The sequence below is a fragment of the Natator depressus genome, chromosome 1, assembly GCF_965152275.1.
Source record: "Natator depressus isolate rNatDep1 chromosome 1, rNatDep2.hap1, whole genome shotgun sequence".
NCBI classification, from domain to species: Eukaryota; Metazoa; Chordata; order Testudines; family Cheloniidae; genus Natator; species Natator depressus.
Window position 1 is genome coordinate 127,608,937 of NC_134234.1, and position 26,601 is coordinate 127,635,537.

General features: G+C 38.7%; 1 protein-coding gene across 4 annotated transcripts in view; it reads right to left on the reverse strand.

Moving 5' to 3' along the window:
• Positions 1–26,601, reverse strand: part of NLGN4X (neuroligin 4 X-linked) — a 245,790-nt gene that overhangs the window by 166,841 nt on the left and 52,348 nt on the right. The window contains exon 1 of one of the 4 annotated variants that reach the window (XM_074966353.1): positions 5,485–5,502. The exons of the other annotated variants lie outside the window; for them this stretch is intronic. The gene's annotated coding sequence lies outside the window, so the exon portion shown is untranslated. Of the gene's footprint in view, positions 1–5,484; positions 5,503–26,601 lie in introns of those variants that run through there. 4 annotated transcript variants of the gene reach the window in all.

Consider the following 26,601-nt stretch of genomic DNA (forward strand, 5'->3'; position numbering starts at 1 on the left):
GCAATATTTTTTTACACTTATACAGTGTCTTTCATACCAGCGTTTCCATGTGTTTCATGAATTTTAATTCTCATGAATTCTCACTTCTATGAGAGGAATATTACAGTAAATCCCTTTTGAAGATGGAGGTAAAGAGGCTTGCCCAAAGTTACAGAGCAAATCAGTGGCAGGACTGAGAAATAAATCCAGCTTTCCCAATTTCCAGTCTCTTGTCCCTGTCACAGATTCTCAGCCCCCATCAAATCCAAACATGCCTTGACTGTTTCATCAAGGTTACCTTCCATGCACGTGCCAGCTCTGCAACATTTGCTAGCCTAGACAAACTGGAAAATGTGCATCCCTTCGCACTTCCACTCAAATAAAGCATATTTACTAAACATTTTCCTGCACTAGATAATCTCCTTCTTTTTTCCATGTTATGGTGATTAAATGTGATTACTTATTATTACCTCAAGGATGAAACAAAGGAATATAAAGAAATAAGGTATACCTGTAATTTTTATTTATAAGGATAAACAAAATTGTTGACAAAACAAATTTATCTTCCACAGACATATTAAAAGAACAGCTGACATACAGCAAGGGAATACGGCAGAGTTCAGGCAGTATATGATTTGAGTTGCAGTAGGTCAACATATTGTTTTTTAAAATATAATATAAAGGTTTTTAAATTATTCTGTATATCCCATTTCTCTGAAACATAAGCAGCACTATACAGAAGAAAGCTGAGAACCTAGATGCATGATTCGGCTCCCACACTGGCTTTTCTGCTAGTGCAACTCCATTAGCTCCATTGGAGTTACTCTTGAGTCGCACTGATGGATCAGAACCAGGTGCTGGATCATAAGAGCATAAGAACAGCCATACTGGGTCAGACCAATGGTCCATCTAGCCCAGTATCCTGTCTCCAACAGTGGCCAGTACCAGAGTTTCATGGGAAGTGTACAGAACAGGGCAATTATCAAGTGATCCATCCCCTGTTGTCCAGTCTCAGCTTCTGGTAGTCAGAGGTTTAGGGACAACCAGAGCATGGGGTTGTGTCCCTGACCATCTTGGCAAATAGCCATTAATGAACCTATCCTCCATGAACTTATCTAATTCTTTTTTGAGCCCAGTTATACTTTTGTCCTTCACGACATCCTCTGGCAATAAGTTCCACAGATTAACTCTGTGTTGTGTGAAGAAAAACTTCCTTATTGTTTGTTTTGAACTTGCTGCCTATTGATTTTATTTGGTGACCCCTTGTTTTTGTATTGTGGGAAAAGGTATATAACACTTCTCTATTCACCTTTTACACACCATTCAACAACCATAACAAACCTCTATCACATCACCCTTAATCATTTCTTTTCTAAGATGAACAGCCCTGATCTTTTATTAGTCTCTCCTCATATGGAAGCCATTTCATAATCTTGATCATCATTTGTTGCCCTTCATCTTTATAAGTGATGATCACTAGTTACCTCAAGATATGAAAGAAAGAAATACAAAGAAACAGGGCACACCTGCATAGTGTATTACAATTGTATTTATCTTTAATGAAAAGGTAGTGTCCAAATATATATGCAAACAATTGCTGAGATGAAAGAAACTCATACAACATATTTGAGGGGTTTTTTTTCAGAAGATGTTCCCTTCCAGTGTTAGAGAGCTATGTAGCTATTAACATTGATTGTAAATCAGCAACAATTAAAGAGCTATCAGTGTAACTGCCTTTGCATAAAGCAAGAATTCTGAAAGGAATCTCATCCCTTCTTTAGAATATCCATCTTTAATGAAAGGTAGGGGGAAACCCACCAGATTAAGAGGGAACCATAAACAATTTACAGTTCAAAAATCTGAGAAGTAGCTGAACACCCGGTACAAGATATGTTCAAGACAGAGTTGTTGCCAAAGGGCTTGCAATCTAAACATGCCTTTTCTAAACATTTTTAGAAAGAAGAATCAATGACAGCCCTAAGCAAGAGCCTAACCAGAAATTCCCGTACCTGTGTACTCTCTCCCTCCCTGTTCTGCTGCTCCATGGCTTTCTCTTTGTTGTAACAGTGTGCAACAGCAGCACCTGTGGATACCTGCTATTGCTCCCTCACTCTCTCTTAGACTGTTAATTTCACAGCCCATGCAGCAGGCAGCAGAGCTATCATCCATAGACTACTGCAGCTTGATGCTACATTCAGAGAGCAGCAGCAGCTCCTCTTGCCTAGGCCCTGCACTGGGAAGGTCACTGGCATAGTTACAAGAACAAGAAGGGGGACTTGCAACTGGGGAGAAATAGTAACAATGGGGATACTGAAGAATGGAAAAGTGAAAAAGACTTGGGTGGTAACAAATGGACAGACAGGAAATCAGAGTTGGGGTGGGGACAGAGACAGAATGAGGGGCAGAGAGAAAGACAAAATAAAACAAGAAAAATAAGTCAGGGGGCATAATGAACAAGAGGAAGGGAAACAATGCCATGGAAAGAAATAGAACTAACAGACAACTTTAAAAATAATGGGGCAAGATCCTCAGCTGCTGCAAATCAATGTAGAGATACTGAAATCAATGTATACCATTTGAATAGCTGGCCTAGTAAATAACTATATATCAATTTTCTTCTCAGGCCTGGAGGCAGGAGCACGAAAGGATTCCTCGCCTATCGCAGCAAAGCATCTAAAGCTGGTTCTGGATGTTCTGAAACAATAAACAGAAGGTCTCCCCACCCCCCTTCTGTTTTGTTTTTCCTTTTGAGTAGACGGTAGGAGTAAGTATAGAATGCATGTTTCTGCTATGCAAAAGCTTAGACTTTAGAGTCCAATTGTATACATACACATGTGTGTGATAGCTACTGTCTTGGTCAACACACTGGATATTGAATAGGGGAACTCCAGAGCAGAAAGCATGAACTTCTACAACTAGAGCTAAAGAACCAGACCCTGAAGCTACGGCTATAACAGATCCACATCCTCTATGGAATGGGCAAAAAGTTGGACAAGCTACACATAGCGACCACAGTGTTACACATATACACCACATAAAAGCAATTATAAGACAACGAATTGACACAGTAAACCCACTATATATCTTGCATGCTGTAGTTGTTAAGCATTAGCTCTATTACCTTACTAAAACTGCAATAGAAGCAGAATTCTTTTTTTGTACTACATGACTGTCACATGCAACTCTACCTAAGTTTAACCCCACCCCCCACAAATGATTGTTTATTAATGACTTGTTATGCTATATTTAAATATTAAGAACCTTTTGAAGAAGAAGCCTATTTAAAATATGTTCAGGATAGTTTTATTATATTATTTTAAATGAAGGGGGTAAATCCCACACTTTTCAACGTCTGATCTTCTGGATTTCACTGTTATAAGAAATACTGCTTTGGAAGCCTGATCTGCTAGTAATTAAACTATTTGCTTCATCGAATATAGCATCTTTCTTTTTTATATTATTTAAACAGCAGAATATTTTTCAAAAAGAGTATAAAATGATCACCCTCCAACATACACAGGAAAACACATATGCTAGTTATATTATATGCATGTAATAAATGTATACATTTACACTTTTAAAGAAGCTAGAAGTTCTGAATGAGTGAGAATTGCAAGCTGTATTTATCTTATTCAATGCAGAACTGCACCTGAGGGTAAAAGGCTTTCTTTTTATCTGGGATAAAATGATTTTAGATATTTTACCATAGGACAAATCAATCAGAGGAATGACTATAAGCATGGGATTGACTGTTTAATATGTCTGCCTGCATACATACAATTTAAGGAAAGAAAAGAATATGTTCTTGTCATTATTTCTTATTACTCTTCTTAATTATTTCCTTTGGGGTAGGTCCTTTGAGCCACAGATATGGACCAGACCCAGGCAAGGCATTACAGACAAACAGAAGAAAACAAACAAACACACACACAAAAACAACACCCTGGCCCAAAGAGCAGCAATGGCAGTGGGTCCCCTTTCATCCCATCACTGAATGCCAAGGTGGGTGAACCGGGGAAGGTTTCTTCTTCTTAAACTGAAATAATGTATTACTATTTGTTGTATGGACGACAATGATGACCATTTGAAGAAAAAAATATGGGGATAGCTGTGGGCAGGAAAGAAGTATGGCTGGCTATTGTTACATTTACTTCACTCTAATTATAGATTTAAAAATTAGTCTAAGACAGCGGTTCTCAAACTGTGTGTTGGGACCTCAAAGTGGGTTGCGACCCCTTTTGAATGGAGTTGCTAGGGCTGGCTTAGACTTGCTGGGGCCCAGGGCTGAAGCTCAAGCCCCACTACCCAGGGCCGAAGCCAAAGACCGAGGGCTTCAGCCCTGGGTGGCAGGACTCAGGTTGCAGGCCCCCTGCATGGGGTTGAAGCCCTTGAGCTTCAGCTTTGCACACACACACACACACACACACACACGCCCACCCAGGGGGTGGGGCTTGGGCAGGTTCAGTTTCGGTCCCCCCTTCTGGGGTCGTGAAGTAATTTTTGTTGTCAGAGGAGAGTCGTGGTGCAATAAAACTTGAGAACCCCTGAACTACATTAGAAACAGTAACACCTCTAACATTCTCTCTGAAATTGTATTAAATAAAGGCAAAAATTGATTAAGCCTAAATTGCATGGAATTCTGATTCAATTTCCCCAACTTTTACCCCCCAAAATTTTATCAGTATCAGAAAACACAGCATACTGGTATTAACACAGTAACTATATATAGTGTAGGTTGTTTTTTTCTGTAAATATTGAAACCTGGTAATTATTACTCTAATCACTTGTTACATTTTGATCAATAGAGAATAAGATTAACTATTCTTTAAAATATCAGATTGTTATTTCTTCCTTCACTTTTCCAAGTTTTTGTCTGTTTGTTTGATTTATTCATTTTTATCTGCACTAGAGCTTGCTAAAACAGTTTCTCGGAGCATCATTTGAATATATTTAACTCCATGTCAACACAGAGTGGGGTTAAGTTTTATTCTGTGTCAGTATAGTGTAAAATGCTGGCTGCTTAAAGATGATCAGACCAGTCAGATGAAATTGTAGTGAAGAGAAGCACTGAAGGAAGTAAATCATATATGATTATATAGCAGTTCCTAGACCAGAGTATTCAGAGGTTAGTGGGAGGGCTGTTATCTGAAACTGGCAAAATAAAATAATAATAATAATTCTCAAAATAAGTATTTGTATGCATTTTGCTACCTCTTCAACAGAACTCAGTTCAAAATTAGGACAGAAAAAAAACCCTGCAGGAAATTATTCCTATAGCGACTTCAAATTAGTTATCAAAACTAAAAAACAAAGCAATTCCTTTAATTTCTAGGGCTTGATAAATAATTTCAATAAATTCAAGCTACAGCTACCTGCAGTATCTTTTGTATGATAATTCTCGGGATTAAGCAGAGAAATCCAAGGTTTCTGCTTGTGAATTTGTAAGGCATTGTCACAAAATTCCCCTCACATGGAGCATTCCAGTGGTGCAGCTCAGTTACTTACCCTTCCCTTCCAAGCGGGAGCAGCAGTGCATCCTAGCTTCCTGAGGAGTAACTGTGAAAGCAGCAGTGATCTGCTTCACTCCTGGGTTGCTCCCCTGCCTAGATTTTGCCTCTGGTGCAGCCCAGCTGCTTACTTGTCTCTCTCTAGCTGGGAGCAACAACACACACCAGCTTCCCAGCAAAGCAATAGTCCATGCTCATCCTCTTGATCTATCAGTCACCTTTCATCATCAAACATGCTATTCTTGAAATATTGTCCTCCCTTGACTTCTGTGATTCTGTCCTCTCCTGGTTCTCCCCCTAACTCTCTAAATGCTCCATCAGAGGATCCTTCACATGCATACTCCAACTTTCTGTGGGGTGCCTCAGGGCCTTTGTCTCTTTCTTTTCTTCTTCTACACCTTCACTCTGGATAATCTCATCCACAAATACAAATTTAAGTTCCATCTTTATGGAGATGATTCACAGATCTGCTTCTCTGCTCCAGAACTGTCTTCTTCTGTTGAACATAAAATCCCAGCCTGTCTCTCTGATTTCTCCTTGTGGATGTCTAGCAGTCAACTCAAGCTCAACATGGCTAAAATGGAGCTCCTAATCTTCTCCTCCAAGTCCTCCCGGTTACTTTCTTTCTCAATCACTATAGACAACACCACCATCTTGCTTGCCACTCTGGCCTGTAACCAGGGTGTTATCTTCAACTTGGAAGTCTCTGTAGTCCTTACATCCAGGCTATGTCTAAATCAGTGATATTCAGACATTAGTGGTTCAGGAGCCAAATTAGTGATCAACATTACCCAAAAGAGCCACATTGGTTGATAACCCAGTAAAAGCATCCTGATTGGTTAATAATTAAATCACACAGTGTTTTAATATCATGTACTGCAAAAAAGCCATAGGAGACACATTAAAGAGCCACTGGCAGCTCGTGAGCCTCAGTCTGAGTATCGATGGTCTAAATCTTGCACATTCTTTCTGCATACGATCTCTGAGACACAGCCTTTCCTCTCCATCCACACAGCTAAATCTCTCCTCCAAGCTCTCATCATCTTGTGCCTAGATTCCTGCAACATCCTTCTCTCTGGATGTGAAAAATGCAGTCTTCCCTCACTCACATCCATTCAGAATGATGCTGTAAAGGACATTCTCCTCACCCCTCTCTTTGTATCCCTCCACTGGTTACCCCTTCTCTACCACTTCAAATATAAAGTTCTTGTATTTGCTTTCAAGGCCCTCCATGGGTCAGTCCTCACCTCCCTGTTGTTTCTCATTTGCTACTGAGTTGTAAACTCTTGCCTCTGATCAGCCCTTAATGCCAGTCTCCACTTCCCACATTTTAAATTGTCAAACAAGCACCTTCATGCTTTTTCCAACCCCCCATCCCTTACACATGGAAGGCACTCCCCATAAATATCTGCAAAGCTACCTTTCTATCTGCCTTCAGAACTCTCCTTTGCCACAATGACTACAAAAAGCTTTACAATGACTAGGCTGCTGATGTGCTGAGACTACAACCTAATATGCTAACTCCTTACACTGCCCCAGTCTGTCTGTCTGTATCCATCTGTTGTCTCTTGTTTTCTACTTAGATTATAGGCTGCTTGGGTCAAACTGTCTTTTAGTTCAGTCTTTGTACAGCATCCATAATCCTTGTCTATGACTAGGGTTCCTAGTGGCTGTGGTAATTAAAAATATTTTTTTTTACTTATTATTTGTCATATCACAAATTCAGCATTACCAACTTCACTGAACGATTACCATGAACACACATGTTGTTCAGGTGACTTCACATGCAAACATCCAGTCAAGTATGTACATGGGGAATAATTTTGCAAATCAGGCCCTAAACAATAAATAATAAATAGAACTAAGCTTCCCTGTTTGAACCATAGAAATGATCAGTCAGCACCAAAGTCAACTGAGCTATACGAGCTGATGATCTGATCCTTATTTCTACATACAGGGTCTGATTCACCACTGCATTCCCCCAGTTCTATGAAGGTGTCACTCCATTTGTTTTTCTATGGGGTTTTAAAAAAACATATTTCTCTATTTACTTTGTTGTTCACCTTTTAGCTGTGCAGATACAAAAGAAAGGGCTGATTGCCTATCAACAGTGCATATGGAAGGCTATGGAGCTAGCAATGTACAGCACTTATTTTTAATGAAAAAATGCAACAACAAAAAATAGAAAATCACTAAAGACTCCATGATAGGTTTCAGACAGAGCTATAGTTAGAAGTAACTAAGGACAAAAGCAGGACTTCCATGCACTCTTTCATTACAAGAAGGATTTTCTAGAAATTCCAGAAGAAAGTAGCAATATTAATTATATACATTTCATGGTATAGTTAAATAATTAATTATTCCAACCTATGTGCTAAGTTTACACAGGTCTAAGTGTACCTGGATAGTCTCTCAGACAGATTTTGACAATGTCATCAAATCTTTCCGGTCAGAAACTATAGTCATCATTTACTTTCCACAAATGGACACCTATTTATCTCTCACACATTTTTATTTCAATGGCTCCTGCCACCAGCTACAACTCATTCTCAATTTCTGTGTCTCATACATTATCTAAAAGAATGGTGTGATTATGAAGAAAAGGGCATACAGTCACCCAAACTGTTTTCAAGAATTCCAGTTTTCTCAATTTGGAAAAAAAAAATTGAAAAGCAAGGACCATGTTTATGAACCACTCCCTCTTTTAGGAAAACAAAGGACTGATACTTTTAACTGCACCACAGACAATCAGTACTTTAGAGCTAAATATAAATTCAACCACCATCATGAATATACTTCTACATTTTTAATTTTATGTATTTAAAATATGCACTTCCATCTTTCCGTTTTAAAAATACAAATAGGTATTTTCTTTGAGACAGACATATGCAGCAATACAGTGAAATGGAAGACCCATGCCACATCATAGACTTACACATCCAGATGGAGGACATAATGCAGGACTAAAGGAGGCAGTCACACTTATCTTTATCTCTGTTTAATTTCAAGTCTTTTATCTTGTAGGAAGAAAGTGTGATAGCAATTCAGTGTCTAGGTCATCTCCAAATGATAAATTTCTACTTGTATTGATAATTTGATAAACATGCAAATAAAAATGAGATGAGAGAAAAGCAGCACTTATTAAAATATATAATATTTCCTTTTTTTTTCATTTCTTCCTAATTCTGAATAAGATAAAATATCTTTTGGACTCTTTTATACTCTTAGACCTTTTGACATGTTCTGTACAATGGTTTTATAATGATTCAGAATGTTGGAAAGGGCAAGAGAGCTTTTCTTTGGCAATTGTTTTCCCACCTGTATTAACCCCATTTCAACTAGTATCATCTCCCTGGGGGATGTCTGGTATCTTCTTTGAGTGACTTGACTTGTCTGTGATTTTCTAATAGGCAGTTAGTGCACTCTTATCAAAATCTAAACTTGACCATTAGTGATGGGAACGTGAGCTTCCCATGACTGAACAGATTCAGCAGCAACTCAAATGCCTCAAGCCTGCAGGACAGAGAGGTCATGACATAGTCTTTAAAATAATGTGACAACATGCTGCGCTTGCGAGGTAGTGTGACAAGGGCAGTGAGCCTTTTTTGTTCGGAAAGAGTCCAGTGCATAAATATGACTAGAGGCAAGCATCAGAACACAAATTTCTTGATTTGTTGGTATTTGGTTAATCCTAGCTGCAAAGCCTAAGCAAATACCACATTCATTCCAATATGTATTTTGTGGAAATACTGCTCGTCAAAACAAACATGCTTAAAGCATGGTCTAGCAGAATTCCTGAATTCTATTCCTGGCTGTGTCACTTGTGATGTGCCTTTGCAAAAGTTTTTTACCCTCTTCTATGCCTCACTTTACCCAGCTGTAAAAACAGTAGCATAATAATTATGTGCATTATTCCAGATCCATTTGTCCGACGCAATTCAGAAATAGCACTCCAAAAGAAAACACGATGTAGCCAAAAAACAGCGTGTTCACTACAGCACCCTGGAAATGGAAATGCTACTGTACTTAAAACCCACTTAAGCCTGGAACAGAAGAATTCAGTAATGAGTAACTAAAATGATAAAAATACATAAAAACCAAGATTGGTACAGAATGCATTAAAAATCTTACTAATTTTGCTTTCAGAATTAATCCTCTTAAATGGAGGATCACTGACCAAATATCCATGTGCCTCAGCAATTACTGTTCAAAGGTACGAAAATTAACTTTACCACTTCAAGTAGTAATGACATCTACATGTGATAGTGGGCAGCACATTAGATGTAAACTTGAAATAGGTTATGGCAGCTAAAAACTGCCAGTGGAATTTGGGGCTGTCCAGAAAGAGATATTGTACCACCCAGCAGGAAGGTAGTAATCCCTTCTCTGATGATTCTGGCCAGATGATGTCCAAAAATATTGCTTTCTTTCATTTCTAGGCATATCATTACCAGGCAGATTTTTTTTTTTTGACAAACTGGAGGGAGTGCAGGAAAGAGTGACAAAATATTATTCAGGGGCTGGCAAATACAGATGAGGATAGGTTAAAACAAGGAGGCAGGCACGATGAAACTCAAAGGTTAAGCCTGGGATTTTCAAAGACCTAAAAGAGTTAGGTGACTTTTAATGGGAGTTGGGTGCCTGACTGCTGGAGGATCCTTAATTAGAGTTTTGGCTGGGATCTTCTGGTATCAATGGGAGCAGAATCAGTCCCAATATAGGGAGTCTGGTTATTCATGGCTGTGCTAAACTGTGCTATTTATATACGGCTTTCAATTTGGGGTCCCCCAACAGGCAACTCAGGAAAGGACTATGTCAGGAAGGTACAATCCCTTCCTGAGCACTGTGGTGCACAGGCAGACTGCATACAATGCATCATCCTTTACAATGGTTCTCCTTTCTTCTCTGTCTCCCCACCACTGCCTGAACCTCAGGACTGCACAGGGGGAACAGTACCTCCAAGTTATTCAGTGTAGGAACTGCAACTATGGCTCTCTCCTTTATTTAGGGGTGCAAAGGGAGGAGGAAGAAGAATTATGAGTCTTTTTGTGTACTGTAAAATCTGGCCCTAATCTGGTACCAAAGATGGAGAGAAATATTTAGTATGAGGTAGTATAAACTCGAAAGCAATTAATTGAATTTAAGAAGAGAAAATAAAAGACTAAGTATCAGGAGAAGTGTCCCAAAACTGAAAATGAGATCTGCAAAACTGAGGAATAGACTACGAGTGGCAGACGCTCCATCCCATTAGGGCATTTAAAACTAGGCTGGACAAAGCTCTAAAACCAAACTAACATAATAGATTTTTTGCCTTATCTACTTGCTACCAAAAAGTGTAAGGTGAAGAAAACCAAAAAGTGTAAGATGAAGAAAATAGAAAGGGGTGGGGGAGGAGGATAGAAACAGAAATTCTATATTGAAAAAAATCTTTTTAATTAGATGGAACACACAGAGGACTTAGGTGCTGCCTTTCCACCCCCACCCCCACCCCCCCGCCCCCCCAAGGAAAAAAAGAACCAGATCAGGGGGGAAAGACTGTGTTTATTATTCACCACAAGTCCACAGTAAGCAAACATACTGTTTTGGTATTTTTCTGTTGTTAGTAACAGAGATAAACCTGTGAAAATGATTTGTTTGACAGCCTCTATCATTCGACCAAACACACAACATTTAAAATGTCATCTAGGGCTTGGTTAATTATATTTTACTGCATCAGTGAGCTTTCAGAATTTTAGCTCAATTCATCATCTTTGCTCCAGCAGTAAAGCAGGTCAGAAAGCAGAAAAACAAAAGAAAAAATTCCAAAATATGAGAATTTGTCATTTCTCCCTCGATTTGATGCAAGTTTTCCAACCAGTTCAAGCCAACAGCATAACCAAGACACCTCCCTCAATTTGACACACTGCAGTTCATCACTGAGCTTTGTTTATGAGCTTGTACTTCATTTTCAACAATGCTCAAAAACATTAGGTAATTCATTGTGAAATATTTCAATCAAACCTAAAGTTAGCATATATATTTAACAGTGATCATACAGGTATATAAGACTTATATGCATTGTTATTATTATTTGTAATGGTAGTATCCTTTTAAGGATTGTGCTAGGTATGGTGCGTACATATGGGCCTTGATCCTGCTATAACTGAAATCAATGACAAACTCCCACTGACTTCACTGGTGCAGGATCAGGTCCATAATGCGAAGATGGACCTTGTCCCAATGTGGATATACATGTATAATCCTTATTTTGCTTAGTCCTTCCTCACAGGTGAAAGATTCACATATATACACAGACTGTATATATATATACACACACAGTCTATTCCATGCAGGCATATCCCAAATCATTTTATCAATACTGAGAAACCCCAATACCATTTTAAGAGGCCTGCCTCAAAAATCCGGATTAAGATTTACCCATGATGGTTATGTTTGACCAAATCTTCAGTGATATTACACAGACAGAGAACTCAGTCATTGGATCACTTGAAATGAGATGGAATATATTTTGAATTATCTTTCAGAGCTAAAATTGTCAAGAAGTATATATTTTTCCCTGTTTTCTGACATAAATCCATTGGTCAGGAAAAGAGCACAAGGCTTTTAAACTGCAGTTCAACCACCTTTTATCATGACCTTCACAATGTCTCTGAAGCAGATTTGTTTTCCCCCCAGAATTAACTTCCATTCCTCTATCAACCTTTTTGTCATTTTCAAAGCATTACTCTATGGTATCTTCCCTAAAGCAGAGTCATATCTCACTGCACAAGGTTATCAGTTCATTTCCACCATCTCTACAGTTAGTCTTTACTAAAATATCACTGATAGTTCTGGGCAAAAACAATATTATATAAAGGATGCACAGTTATTTTGCTCTCTCCCTGAAGTGGACAGCAAACATAACTCTTTGCTGTTTGCAAGAGAGCTATGTTCCCCTAAACTTCCCTGGTTCAAAAACCACTATTTATCAGGGACCTTCGAATGGCCCGGTGTAGAATGATTACAGTTCATATTATTTAGAACGTTCCATCTGTTTTCACAGAACAACAAAAACTGCATGTGAGCTTTCATAATTTTTAATAGATGGTGCAATGAATCCTTAGGTATTTCATAGACTTGTCTGACCGTATATCACACTGTACAAAGAGCAATATTCACTGCCCTCTCATGGTGAAACAAACTACACTTTATGTTTCCAAGTGGTACAAGTCTCTGATTGTAGCTTACTTCTATTAGGTATTCAAAGCTTCTGAATTTCTTTAAGAGAACAAAGTAAATATAAGCACTGTGCAAAACATACACAGGCAGACTACATGATTGTGTGAGCAAAAAGTCTCATTGGTATATGTAACCGGGGTCCTAGTGGAGGCCAGCTATGGTCACCCAATTAGGGTGAACTGCAAAGACTGGGGCAGTCAAACTTCCGAAAGCTAGTGGATATTCCAATACTTAGATTCACCAAGCCAGCATAAAACAGCTTCTTTATTACCTTACTGGTTACTCAGAAGTCCAAACAACACAGTTCCCTTAAAGTGATCCAGCCTCAGGCCTCCATCCAGGTACCCACGTCAAATCTAATGAAAATTTTAGTAAATCTTTTTTCATCATATAAAAGAAAAGGTTCTATCAATCCCAAAGGATCGGACACATTCCCTCCCCGGTTAATGAATGCCTCAGATCTTACTCAAATACACGCTACGGCCAGTTCTTATTAACTAAAATCTAAAGGTTGATTTATAAAAAGAAAGAATGAAAGAAAGGTCAGAGTTAAAATTGGTTAAAAGAATCAATTACATACAGTAATGGCAAAGTTCTTGTAGCAGTGGCTCAGGCTTGTAGCAGTGATGGAATAAACTGACCATATATTGACTTAAGTCAAGTCTCTGGAGTACATCCACACCTTGGATGGGTCATTCAGTCCATTGTTCAGAGCTTCAATTTGTAGCAAAGTTCCTCAAGAGGTAAGAAGCAGGATTGAAGACCAAATGTAGAAGATGCAGCTGCCTTTTATAGTCTCTTACCATGAGGCCTGTGCTTCCTTTGTTTCAAACACAAGCTGCCCAGCACATGGCTTGGAAGCCTTAAACTTCTCTCCATAGGTATTTCCCTGCATGCCTTGCTGAGTCATAAAGTGTATCTGCCTTCTCTCAATGGGTCAGTTGTATAGCTGATGGTTCCTAATGGGCCTTCAAGCAGGCTAGGCAGTGCTGATGCCAAACTGTCTGGGGGTGTCACCCAGAAGCATAGCACAAGTTTGAAATACAGACATACATACATATCTATAACTCATAATACAAAGGTGATACAAACATATAAACAAGATTATCATATCGGGCAAATTATGACATTTTGCAGATATCTTACATGGCATATCTGGCTGATTACATCCTGGGCGTTACCCCAGAAGCAAACATTTGAAATCCAGGTATAGAGCCAATACTTATACCTTTAAATACAAAAATGATACATGCATACAGATAGCATAATCAATCTAACCAGCAAATCATAACCAGCATAATCATAACCAGCAAATTTCATAGACATCTTATTCAACAACCTTTGTACAATATTTGCTGCAAATATATACAAGTGGTTGCAACATGATCTATATGGTCATATTTTAATCAGATAAGTCACAGTATGATTTTAGAATATGACACAGCTCCCCTCAATTTCTCCTGCCTTCCCAAGACCTCTCTTATTTTTGTCTTTTCTTTCACCACAGTCCCTTCACTTCTTACAAAACCTTCTCAGTTTTCTCCATATCTGTCTTCTGTTCTCACTTTGTTTTATCTAATCCCTCAGTCTCTCTCCCACCTTCCACCCAGAACTGTCTCATTAATTCTCACCTACCTCTTTCCCAATCCCTTTTACTATTCTCCTTCTCTCCATTTTCACTTCCATTTGTCTAGGTTATTATAGGGCTCCCAGGTCCATGTTAAATGAGCACCTCCCAAATGTATATAGTGTACACAAAGCTATATGTTCCTCTTTCTTGCATTCTCTGCAGTCAGAAGGGATTAGACTTAATTTACTATGGGGTTTTTTTGTTGTCTTTCCTTACACACACACACACACACACGTATGTATGGATGGATGGATGTGGTGTTACTGTGGAAAGGATAGAATGTAATAATTTTGTGACACACAGAGGAACTAGCAAGAAGGATTGATCTCTTTATCCTGGTCTCAGTTACCTGATATGGGCCAGGGTTGAAAAAGGTTAGACCCTGTCACATGGCAGAGGTCACTTACACCACTGGTTACTAGTACATCATCTCTTTAAAAAAAATCAAACATTACTAATAAACCATGATATAATCCAACAATAGCATGCACAAACTAATACAGTCAATTAATAAAACACATATCTAGGACACAGTCAGGTTGGCAACCTGAACCCTTTGACAGACAAGAGGATTATTCTCCATCTTATTGGACATCTGTCAGTAATTCCTATCTGTGTACCTTAGTCGCTGTCTAGCTGATCACACACCTGCTTCTTTTTTCTCAAAACAGTTCCTTCTGTAGTAGCCTCTGCTGAGGCAGAGGTGGATCCATCATCTAAAGCATTTGTTTTCTGCTCCTTATGTTTTTCATTGGCAGTGACTTGGTGGGCACATCATTAGGTCAGCAACATTCTGGATGGCCTTGAGAAACAGAGAACCAATGTCCCCTTTGTTTTTGTTTAGACAGCTGCTCTTCTTCCGGTAGGACTGCCCCCAGAAGGGATGGTATATCTGTCACCTGGGCAGGTTGCCAGCAACTTCCTGTTTGGAATCTAACATTTTCTTCCACTTGCAATGGGGATAACTGTCTGGCATTCTTGATGCAGTATTCCTCCTGCTCTGATTTCCTGACATATTGCTATTTTATAATGATTTAAACAATTTTTGTAACAATTAGCTTTCTTAGACGCTGGCGCTAAAATTGCTGTCCTTCTGCACATACAATTCTGAATGGGCAATACTGAAAATTTATTTAAGGGTGTTTTAATATTCCAACAATGCTAAATACAGATACTATTAATCTACCAGGAATTGAGCCCCCTTTGAAATGAGTCCTTTGCTATTTGTCCTGACTTTGCTGATAACCCGTTTGCCAGTGTATACTAAGGCCCTGACGTGGTTCATTTGAACTGATAAATAGATACATAAAACAACAACAATGTAACATTTAGTAGAGCTGCTTGAACTTTTCTGAATTGTGAATTTACATTGTTTTTGCAACATTTGTGACAAATTATCTCAATATTGATCAACTACAGAATTACTTGAAAAGTGTTGACATTTTAATGCAAAAATTTCATTGACATTTCAAATTTAGATAGGAAAAAGGGGATGATCTTCATTCTACCCTCCCCACAAAAATCTCAGTTTTTCAGCCAACTCTAAAATTTACATTGCAGTAGCATGTGGAGGCCAACTCAATCAGAAACCCATTGTGCTAGGTACTGCACAAACATTTAAATGTTCCAATCTTAAAAAACAAAAACAAAAAAACAAGGAAGTTGTGAAAATAAATCATTAGTAAATTTGTGGCCCTTATGTATTAATTCATCTCAAATCCCATGCTGAACACCTGTGATTTACAATGTGTGATCACATCTTTGCTTTATGAGTTGTGCAACAGTTTGACTTTTAAAAATGGTGAATAGTCCATTTTCCATTTCTGTAATAACCTTTGTACAATGATGAAGATCAATTTCATGCGTTTTCAGTGATTAGTTGCATTCTGTTTCCTGTATTTACTGGAGAATTCAAACTTAGGTACATTATCTTTGAGGTCACCACTCATTCCTGGCCAAAATACGACATCTCTGGCTCTGTTCTCTCACTTTTTAATATCCTGATTAAGAGTAATCACTACGCTATGCATTTCCAACCTCATGCTGCATTTTGACACAATGTAATTTGTACCAAATCCCATAAGATGATGCAATTTCTCTGTGGTCACACTAAGCTTTTATCTCTGAGGTGCCAAGGTTTTTCCTGTTGGCTATCCATTGAGTAGTAGCTTCTCAAGCTGTTATAAGATCGGGCAATTTTGATTCTGACTTGAGTTTGTCAAATTTTGGTTTGGAAATGGTCAGTAATTGTGTTGTATTTATTTATTCCTGCAGTTCTTTGCCTTTACTAAATATAAGAACTCTTGAAAGCATGTCCACTGTAAGAAGCTTTTACATAGGCCCATATTAAACATTTCTCAAGTACTTTTGCAAGTTCATTATCATTTTCTGAAATCCAGGCTGTGTTTTATGAAATGGTTTCTGTAATATATCTGACTTCCAAAGGTTTCAGTTCTTTTGCTGCCACTGCTGATTCTTCTGTCCATAAAGGTGTAGTGAAACCACTCACCACCAAAAACAACTGCCAGCATTTCTTTTTAACCAACACATGGTTCTCTTGGGTTGCAGTCAGTGCTTAGGAAGCATGTCTCTGGATGTAACCTTTCAGTCTCCAAACCATGTGTGTTTACATCACAGGTTTCATGTCAATCTCAAAATATAATAGTACTGGCACTTCTGAAACAACTGGTGTTGGAAGAAATTTTTTGGTCACATAGTAAAAAATACAGTTGCAGAGCAACTGAATCTACTTGCTAAATTTGGTGAATAGTTTCAGCTGAATTTAAAAAAGATTGTTTTTGTTGTTGAAAAAGTCAAAACAGTTCATTCCACCATTTTCAAAATGAACTGTTGTGACGTCCCTTGTAATTGTCACATTGATTAACATTTCATTTCAAAGCAACATTCATAGCATTGCATATTACATTTGACCCCACTATTTTTCCAGTTTTTTCTATCAGGTGAGTAAAAATAAAAACAACAAAAAACATCCCCCCCCCCAGGTTTTTTTTTTAATTTTCTTGTTCGACCACCAAACAAACAAAAAAAAAACAATTATTCACTCAGTTCTTGTGACAACTTTAAAAATTCCTTTTGCCAATCATCCCAGTGCCATTCCATACTGTTCTCAAACAACATTCTGAGTGGAACAACTCATGGTAACAAATTTAGTGATGAATTTGTTTTATATGTGAATGTGCCTATAAACCTACTTCTTTCATCCCAGGAAACATAGCATAAAGATCGGGTCGAGCCACTAGTGATGATAAAAAAGAAGTTGAAGTCAAATCTTCATTCATTCGTCGTATGATATTCCACTCTGTGTTCAAATTCTCTATTCTGCCCTGAGCACATGACAGCCCCATTGCTGGTAATGCCTCACTCCACTCAACTGTGGGTGTTTTATAGGACAGGGATCTGTAAAAGCTACATAGAGGTTGAGTAGAATCTAGAAGTCACTGTTGTAGATTTTTAAGAATCAAGTATGTGTACTTTTTCAGTTGTCTTAACAAACACTTCTTGTCCTCTTCACTTAAGGATTCAGTATAAATACCTTCAGTAGTAAACTTCTGGACTGAAGTCTTTGCTTCTTCCAGTACTTTTTCAATGGATAGCTCTCTGATTGATCCAAATGTAGCTTCTATTGCTGGACAAAGATCTACACTGTTGTAGCAGATGCCTGGATGGCATTGTTTAATGACCCAAGTGGTTTCAACAGTAAACTTACAAGAGAGAGAATGGCAATAGTCTTCTCTGAACATAGTAGCAAAAGTAATCCACCAGCCTCACTACTTAGATCCATCCCATCTTGGTAGATACTTTCCAAAGCGAATAATAACGGCTGAAGTAATTTTAAGACAACAGCCAAGAATCTTTCATGAGAAAGCCAGAGGGTTTTCCCAGGTTGGACTAATTCAAACTTCAGTCCCAGTGTATCTTCTATATTTTCCAAGATATTCAGTCTTTTTGGACTCTTGCTGAAAAAAATATAATGAAGACATTAAATTTATAGCTTTTTTAATGTCTTTGGAAGAGTCTACAGCTCGTACTAGCTCTAGTTGGAGTAGATGGCCTCTGCAGTGTGTATAGGAGAGATCAGGGTTACACTTTTCTCTGAGCAAAGCTTGTACTCCACCATGTCTTCTAGAGAAGTTTGCAGCTCCATCAAATGCACAAGCAGCCATCTGTTTGGGGTCCAATTGACAAGCATTTAACTCTTCTAAGATGTGGGTTGTCACATATGCAGCCAATGTGTCTTCTATAACTTGAACACCTAGAAATGTATCTACTGGCCTACCACTGACATCAAGATAATGTACACAATACTTGGTGCCCATTTGCATTGGTGCATTTATCAGCCATGTATGCAAATTTTTTGAATGTGGTGAGAAAGTTCTTCACTTTTTCAACTGTTGAGTCTTTCAGTGTTGCACCACATGCTTCTAGCCAGTCAGTTGAGTTTCTTGCAGAAAGATAGTGAGCATTTGCTGGTCTTGTTCAGAAGCAGTGTTCAACTTCAGGATGAACAAGTGATAATGCACTTAACATTGGCCTCCAGTTTGTAGTGTGTGGTATCTCTTGCTTAAATAGAAAGTATGATGCCACAGCCATGTTTGTTCGCATGAACCGTGTTGTGTCTCTAGCATTCTTAACAACCTCATTAACACACACCGGTGTTGTCCTTAGTCAGTGGAGACTCAGGGTTCAGAGGTGCTTTCACATGAGTTCACCTCCCAGGTGGGGGGCAAGAAGGCACCTTGCTTTTTCCTCCAGCTGCTCACTGTTCGCTCTGGCCACTGTTGTTTGTTGTGCCACTCTTCACTCCATCGCTCTGTTGCCAATGGTCCTGCACTGTCACCTTCTGCTACCACCTGCCACTGTGACCTCTGCGAGTTGGTCTCTTGAGGTTTCACCCAGCTCTCAGTGATTTCAGCTGAGCTCTCAGTGGGGGAATCCCGTTGCTAGTGCAGACTGGGCCATCTCTTCCACAGAAACACTGTCCCACAGCAGGTCATTATCAGTGATTTCAGCTGTAGTGGTCACTTAACAAAACAAAAGACTATCTATGGAGCCTAATCAGCTCTGTCTTTAAACAGTGGAGAGGGGCAGGTCAAACAGTACTTGTGACTCAGGCAGACCATCAAGCAAAACACCTGTCCCCACCCTCTCTCTTGATGCCCTCCATCAGCCCAGGCTAAGTACAGTTCTACTGCCCTTTACTCATACAATAAAAATAAAAATTCATTACCCCCAACCCCACCCCGCATTCAAGTGATTTGTAACTCACCCACAGCCAAAATCTATCACTTGGGCAACACAGTTCTGTTTGCTGGATACCTAGGTAGATTAGGTGTGAATGTAAATACAATCTGGTCCTGAAGCCTTTCCCCCCATCCCCCAGTTTATCACTAACTGTCAGGGAGAGCTCATTTAGACTTTGCTTACAAATCATAGTTTGAAATTATTAGGTAGGCCAACATCACTGACATGAATGCACTGACATTGTCATAAAATACAATAGCTGTATAAGGAAGCTAGTCTATGTTCATACTTTTCAAATCTATTATACTTTTTCAGATACATGTATTTTATCATATACTTTATATGCTTTTAAAGTATGTATTAATGTTTCAATTTCAATTCAAATTTCCAAACAATCACTAAATTGGCAACACTCCATGTAACTAGTTCACAAAACTGCGGGGGGGGGGGGGCGGAATTCAAGGGGTGTAGGGAAATCCCTGCTGTTAATCCAGTAAGCAGTGCCTGTTTTCACTTAGTACCATCTGATGTTACCATCCAGTCAAGTTCAGCTTTTCCTTTGTCTTACAGTGCTAATGGGATACTGTGTGGTATGCCTATTACACTTCTCAACCACTGGAAGATTAAATGGGTAACAGAGACCTAAACAATATTGAGCAAAGGAATAAAAAGCATAGCAGAGATTCATCAGCATGTTAACATACCTAAGAAACTTTGTCCCTATTTCATCACAATTTATTGCTCTATTCATCCTGTGTCTGAACTCTATAAAATCCCCTTCTCTCTTCGCCAAGTACTACCCTTTTCAGCCTTTTCCTACCAGACCACACATCCCCAACACACATGGACGGGGGTATAATGCCACCCCAATATCCCGGTTACATCTCCCAATCAGCCATCCCTACCTCTGGCTGCTCCTCTCTGCTGCTGGAAATAGGAAACTGATGCTTCAGAGCAGTTAAGTGTAGGCAGTGGGACTCACACTCATAGACATGTTATAGAGGCAGGTCAAGGTTGAGTTTGTGAAGGTTCACCACTGACTTAGCTGAACTCCATGGGGATGAGTCAGGTGGTTTGAAGAGATTTCCAGACACTGTAGGAACGGTGAAAGCTGCTGAAAAAGACAACCTGAAATCCAGAGTGTTTCACAAACAGCAGACTGCTTAAGAGGTATGATGGGGTGGTTTTGGCACTGTGCTAAGATCTATATCAGTGTGATGTATTATAACACGAACAAATCCAATCCCATGAAATACCTCATAGAATTCTTTAAAAATAGCTTTTGCATTTTGTTTAGTGGACAAATTATACATGGGCCTTCCTGTTCCACTACAGTATATCAAGTAGTATTTGTCCTTTTACAGATGTGCCTGCGTTTTTACCAAATGGGCACATTTAGTGCCCACTATATGAAAGAAGTTTAATTTACATGTTTAATACTAGACTACAATCACCAATTATTTTGTATACTCTTTCTGTGATTATGGTGTACTCAGCTCCAATATCTACACTGAAATTCACAGTTCAAATATTTCAAGTGTCACAAACCCATCTGTTGTAGCATCTTACTTTGTAAAATTATTAAGAGTCTCAACAAAGTTCTGTTTCTGTAACATCATCTGAAATTTGTTCTCTAGCTACATGTTCTTTAATTAATTTTTGTTTTTGCATTTCTTTGCAATCTGTGCTAAGCATCATAATTTTGCACCTTATTCTGCTGTATATCTTTGGATTGTGCTCTGTTTCCCAATGTATTGTAAATAAATTTGGTCTCTGCCATTGGTTTAGCCTTGTTATTCTTTATTAATTAGATGCATTTCACTGTTTGCTAACACTTCCATTTAAGAGGAATAGCTTGCACTAACCTTGCAAATATTTATTGACTATGGGGGTTTTTTTTTGTTTTTTTTTTGCAAAGTCTAGTTCATTTTTCGAAACCACCTCATTTTGACCTGTTTATCAGTTATACCCCAAATAATTCAGTCTCTAATTAGTCTATCTGTTAAGTATTCAGTCACATGACTTAGCATTATTATATAGGTCAATAACATAATAAATGATTTTTTAAAATTATTTTCTGAGTTGCAGTTAATAACACAGAATTAGAAATAATATTTTAAATAGTTAGGAAGGCAAATTCAATTGCAAGGGGAGGGGGAAAACCAAGTACATGTTTAACAAGAACCCTCATACAACATTGGTATTTGCAGCCATTTATTAACAGAAAAAAATACCATGAAATGAAAAGGAGTTTTGGCCCTACCCCTGTAGTGATCTCAAAAGTTAAGATAATGTTTTCCTACTTTCAGTTTATAGCTGAAGTAATTTGTGAATCAATGTCCTTGGATAGAAAAACAAAAACAGGTATGCATTTCCCTTAATGGGTAGTAGTCTTTAAATAGTTGTATGTAATATGCTTATTACCTTCTCACCAAATTTTATTGTTACCTTCTCTCTCAGCTGAGTATAATTCAAACGGGCCAAATCAGTTACCATTCAAAGGACAAAAGAAAGATTAAGGATTCCTCAGGAACGGTTTACTTGTCAAAGCAACTAAGTACTAAGTCTATTTAAGAACAAGTTATGGATAAACTAACAAATGGTTTGTATTCAATGTACATCCTGACTTGCTCTTAATCTGTAATTATTAGAGTAGGGAAGTTTTTTCAAAATGTTTATTTTACACATTGTTTAATGGTTTTACTTTTTTTTTTCCAATTCATCTTTCAGGATTCTTTATTCCTTTGTCAAGTTTATAGCACCTGTGTTGTTTTTGTTTTCTTCTTGGCTTGCCTTGTAACAGAATGTCATGGAAGATTGCATTTTCTTTTTTCTCCACTGCTTCAGCATCACTAAATTTAATGTCCTGTGGCATTTGGTTGAAGTCAGACAGTACAGGTAATAACATTTACATTAATCTCTGAAGTCAGTCAGAACAAAGTGCTTGTCTCACTACAATGCAAGTGATGTAGGCACAGTACAATAGTTTTCCCAAGGAATGTTGGCAACGAGTATGCAACAGCTCATCTGATTCATAGAACACATTCTAGCCTAATTCAGACAGGAAGTGAGTCCATTATCTGAGTTTGGCCAGCATGCAGATGAGCTTCAGGGAAGCAAACCTGGGCATGGAAATAACTTTTCCTGCGATAAAGACTGATTGCTATTTGTTGTTTTACTAATCTATAAAGTGCTATTTTACTGCACAATGAAAATAAATTGGTAATACAGAAATTAGCTGAAACTGGTGTGCTTTAGCTGGCAATTAATGTGTAGTGAGGCCTTGGAGCTGTCCCTATCTTCTTCTTACATGCATTTTTCTGGCCTTTTTATTTACATACAGTAAAGGGGGAAAGCTTCTAGAGAAAGGTCACAGATTGCTTAGCATATTGTATGTTCAAATATATTGAAGTATAAATATCTCAAAAAGGAGAGAAGAGAAATAATTTAAAACCTCTATTGAGATTATATAATGGAAAATGTAAAACCATACTGGTACATGTTTGCTTCTTTCTGAAAGGACATGTGCTTGCTAAGGCCCCTTTTAAATCACCATTTTAGTAATGGAGAAGCTTTGAGTTTCAGGTACATGTTTCAGGAAAAGTGTCCTTTGGCCTGCTGTCCTCATTTCATCTTTTGAGCAGCTAGTTATATCCTCATTGTTCATAGGTGATAAGCCAGGAGGATTGAGGGTTTGCTCCTTCTTAAGGTGACAAGATGTCCCGTCTTTTTCTTATATAGGTGCCTATTCCCCCCCACCCTTTCCTGATTTTTCACATTTGCTGTCTGGTCACCCTACTCCTTCTTATCCTGACCCTGGAACTTCTACACAGGTGAGGTAAACCTATTCTGGCACATAGTCACGCTGATACGATGTAAGATTTGCAGCAGCAGGCCTAAATGTGTAAGGCAAAGCAGCAAGCTTCACAGCTTTGGTACAGTATAACTATTGGATATGTGACAAAGTTCCGCTTCTGCCTTGGTGGGTCTTGCGCTTATTGGCGGATTTGCTCACCTCAGAGATTCATGGCGGCCCTCAGTTTGGCCACTTTTGCTAGTGGCTCAAACCTGCCGTTCACTCAGCTAATCTCATCACTGGCCAGCATGGAGAAAAGGAAGGAGAACAATCCCTGCAGTCTCTGCTGGTCCACCTAGTAGGTCGGGGACAGGCCAGGGACCTTCCCCTCTGGGACAGGCCAGGGCCCTATGGATCACAGCTCTCTACAGTGTTTCATGTAACACCTGTATGATAGCGACAACTCCCTGGGCTACTTCCTAATGGCCTCCTCCCAACACCTTCTGTATCCTCACCACAGGACCTTCCTCCTGATGCCAGATAGCGTTTGTACTCCTCAGTCCTCCAGCAGCACGCCCTCTCACTCTCAGTTCCTTGCACATCCCTCACTGACTGAAGTGAGGTCCTTTTTAAACCAGGTGCCCTGATTAGCTTGCCTGTCTTAATTGATTCTAGCAGCTTCTTAATTGTCTCCAGGTGTCCTAATTAGCCTGTCTGCCTTAATTGGTTCCAGCAAGTTCCTGATTGTTCTGGAACTGCCCCTGTTACCTTACCCATTGTTCTGGAAATGTCCCTGTTACCTTACTCAGGGAAAAGGGACCTGCTTAACCTGGGGCTAATATGTCTGTCTTCTATCACTCTCCTGTAGCCATCTGGCCCGACCCTGTCACAGATAATAATCTCACCTTGAAGCCCATTGATTGAAAACTAGATTGAAAGGGTGAAAGTCATTGCTAGTTACTGGAGTTTTGTTTCCACACTGATTTCCACCCTACCTACTCAAGGTTTTGAAAGTTTTAGCATGCACTTGGTGGAAGGTAAACAAGTTAATTAAACCACCACTTCTTTAGTGTAAGGAGTTAATAATGACAGCTGGTGTTGCAAAGTCTGGTATCCATTTTTACTACAGTAGAACCTCAGAGTTTTGAACACCAGAGTTACGAACTGACCAGTTAACCACACACCTCATTGGGAACCAGAAGTACGCAATCAGGCAGCAGCAGAGACCCGCTCCCATCCCCCCCTCCCCCAAAGCAAATACAGTACTCTGTTAAATGTAAACTATTAAAAAAATAAAGGAAAAGCAGCATTTTTCTTCTGTGTGGTAAAATTTCAAAGCTATATTAAGTCAATGTTCAGTTGTAAACTTTTGAAAGAACAACCATAATGTTTTATTCAGAGTTACGAACATTTCAGAGTAACAGACAACATCTATTGCCAAGGTGTTCATAACTCTGAGGTTCTACTGTAATATCTCTTACCAAATAATCAATCTTGTTTCACATATTTGTTAAAGAGATATTAGAATTTACAAAGATATCAGATAAAGATTCTTATATAATCATCCTAACCAACAAGTAACTATCTTTAGACCATATTTATGTGCTTCAATAGGTGCACCTAGATCAAAATCAAGGGAGTTGATTTACAACAAGAGCTGAATTTGGCCCTTTGTGGGGTATTGTCGTTAAAGAGACATGGTTAGTAAAATTTTCAAAAAAGGACAGAATGCAAAATAGACTTCACTTGACTAGTTTTATCTACACACAGGCATTTCTGAACAATCTTTCAGTTGGTTCATAGTAATGTTTGCACATTTCATATCAGAAATAGACTTCATTCCCCTTTTCTTAAGCTACTTCTTTAGAAAAATGAAAGGGGAAACAGTATATAAAATAAATGGATTTGCGTGATAATGCAAACCTGCAGAAAAACTATTTTAGGTGCATCCTGCATTTTTTTACAAACACAATGGAAATATACTGTAATAAATTCTGTGCACATCTTTCATGGAAAATCAAAATTAAACACTGCTTTAAAAATAAATAAATAATACTCTGTATCTGGGTCTAATTTACCCTCCAATTACATCTTTAAAACAAACTATTAAAAACTAAATTCAAAATCATACAATTATTTTCAGTTCTGACATGTTTTTACAACCTGTTTAGCTGCCTGCTAGCAAAAACATTTTAGTCTGTTTTATTTATTTTTTTTATTTTTGAGGGCGTGGGAGGGAGAAAATACCACCACCTTCCTAAACAGCTGTATCAATTTGTTTTTAGGGCACTGATTACCATATCTGTGGTGGATTGCCTGCATTTGGTATAGAATGGGATTAATCCAGTATGGCTCCTCACTTAAAACACTTTGCTGCACTGCTTTGCCCTAGCTACACTATTGGTCAGATTCTTAAAATTACTTAGGCACCTGAATATGTAGATTGGCATCAAGGCCTGCATCCTCAATGGTGTTTAGGCACCTAATTTCCACTGAAATAAGTGGGAGTGAGGTGCCTAAAGACCTTTGAGGATCTGGTCCCTAGTGTTTTTCAAAAAGCATTGAGGCACCTAGGTCGCAATGAAATAATTGAAATTTATTTCAATGAGAGTTAGCTATTTTTTTAAAATCTCACTGTTTGCTTATATAGGCACTTAAATACCTTTGGAGATTGGCCAAATCACAAAAGAACTTAGGCACCTAACTGCCAGTTTGGCCACCTAAATCCGAGAATCAGGCACTATGGGAATTCAAAAAAAACCCCAATCAGCTGCTGCTGAACCCTGCAGGCACCTAAACTTGCTCAGCAACTCAATTTTTGCAGTAAAAGTTCCCTAGGTGCCTGTATTTCTGCCTCTGCACATACACACTTCAGCCCCACCTTTGCATCCAAATGCCTAAGCCCCAGTGTGGTACGTGAACCAGAGAAGATAACATTCCTCCACCTGACTCACCTGCAGTGCCCGATCAGTGAGCATGTTCAGACAGACCTCACCTACTAGATTGGGCCACCATAGGCCAGCTCACACAAAATGGCCAGAAGCGGAAAGGCCCTCCTTCATAATGTTTAGCCTAGTGGTTAGGATATTCATTTGGGATGTAGAAGACCCCCAGTTCAAAACCCCCTCCACCTAAGAGGAAGAAGAGATTTGGACTGGGATCTGCCCCCTCAAGTATGTGCTCTAACTACATACAGTTCTAGGATGTTC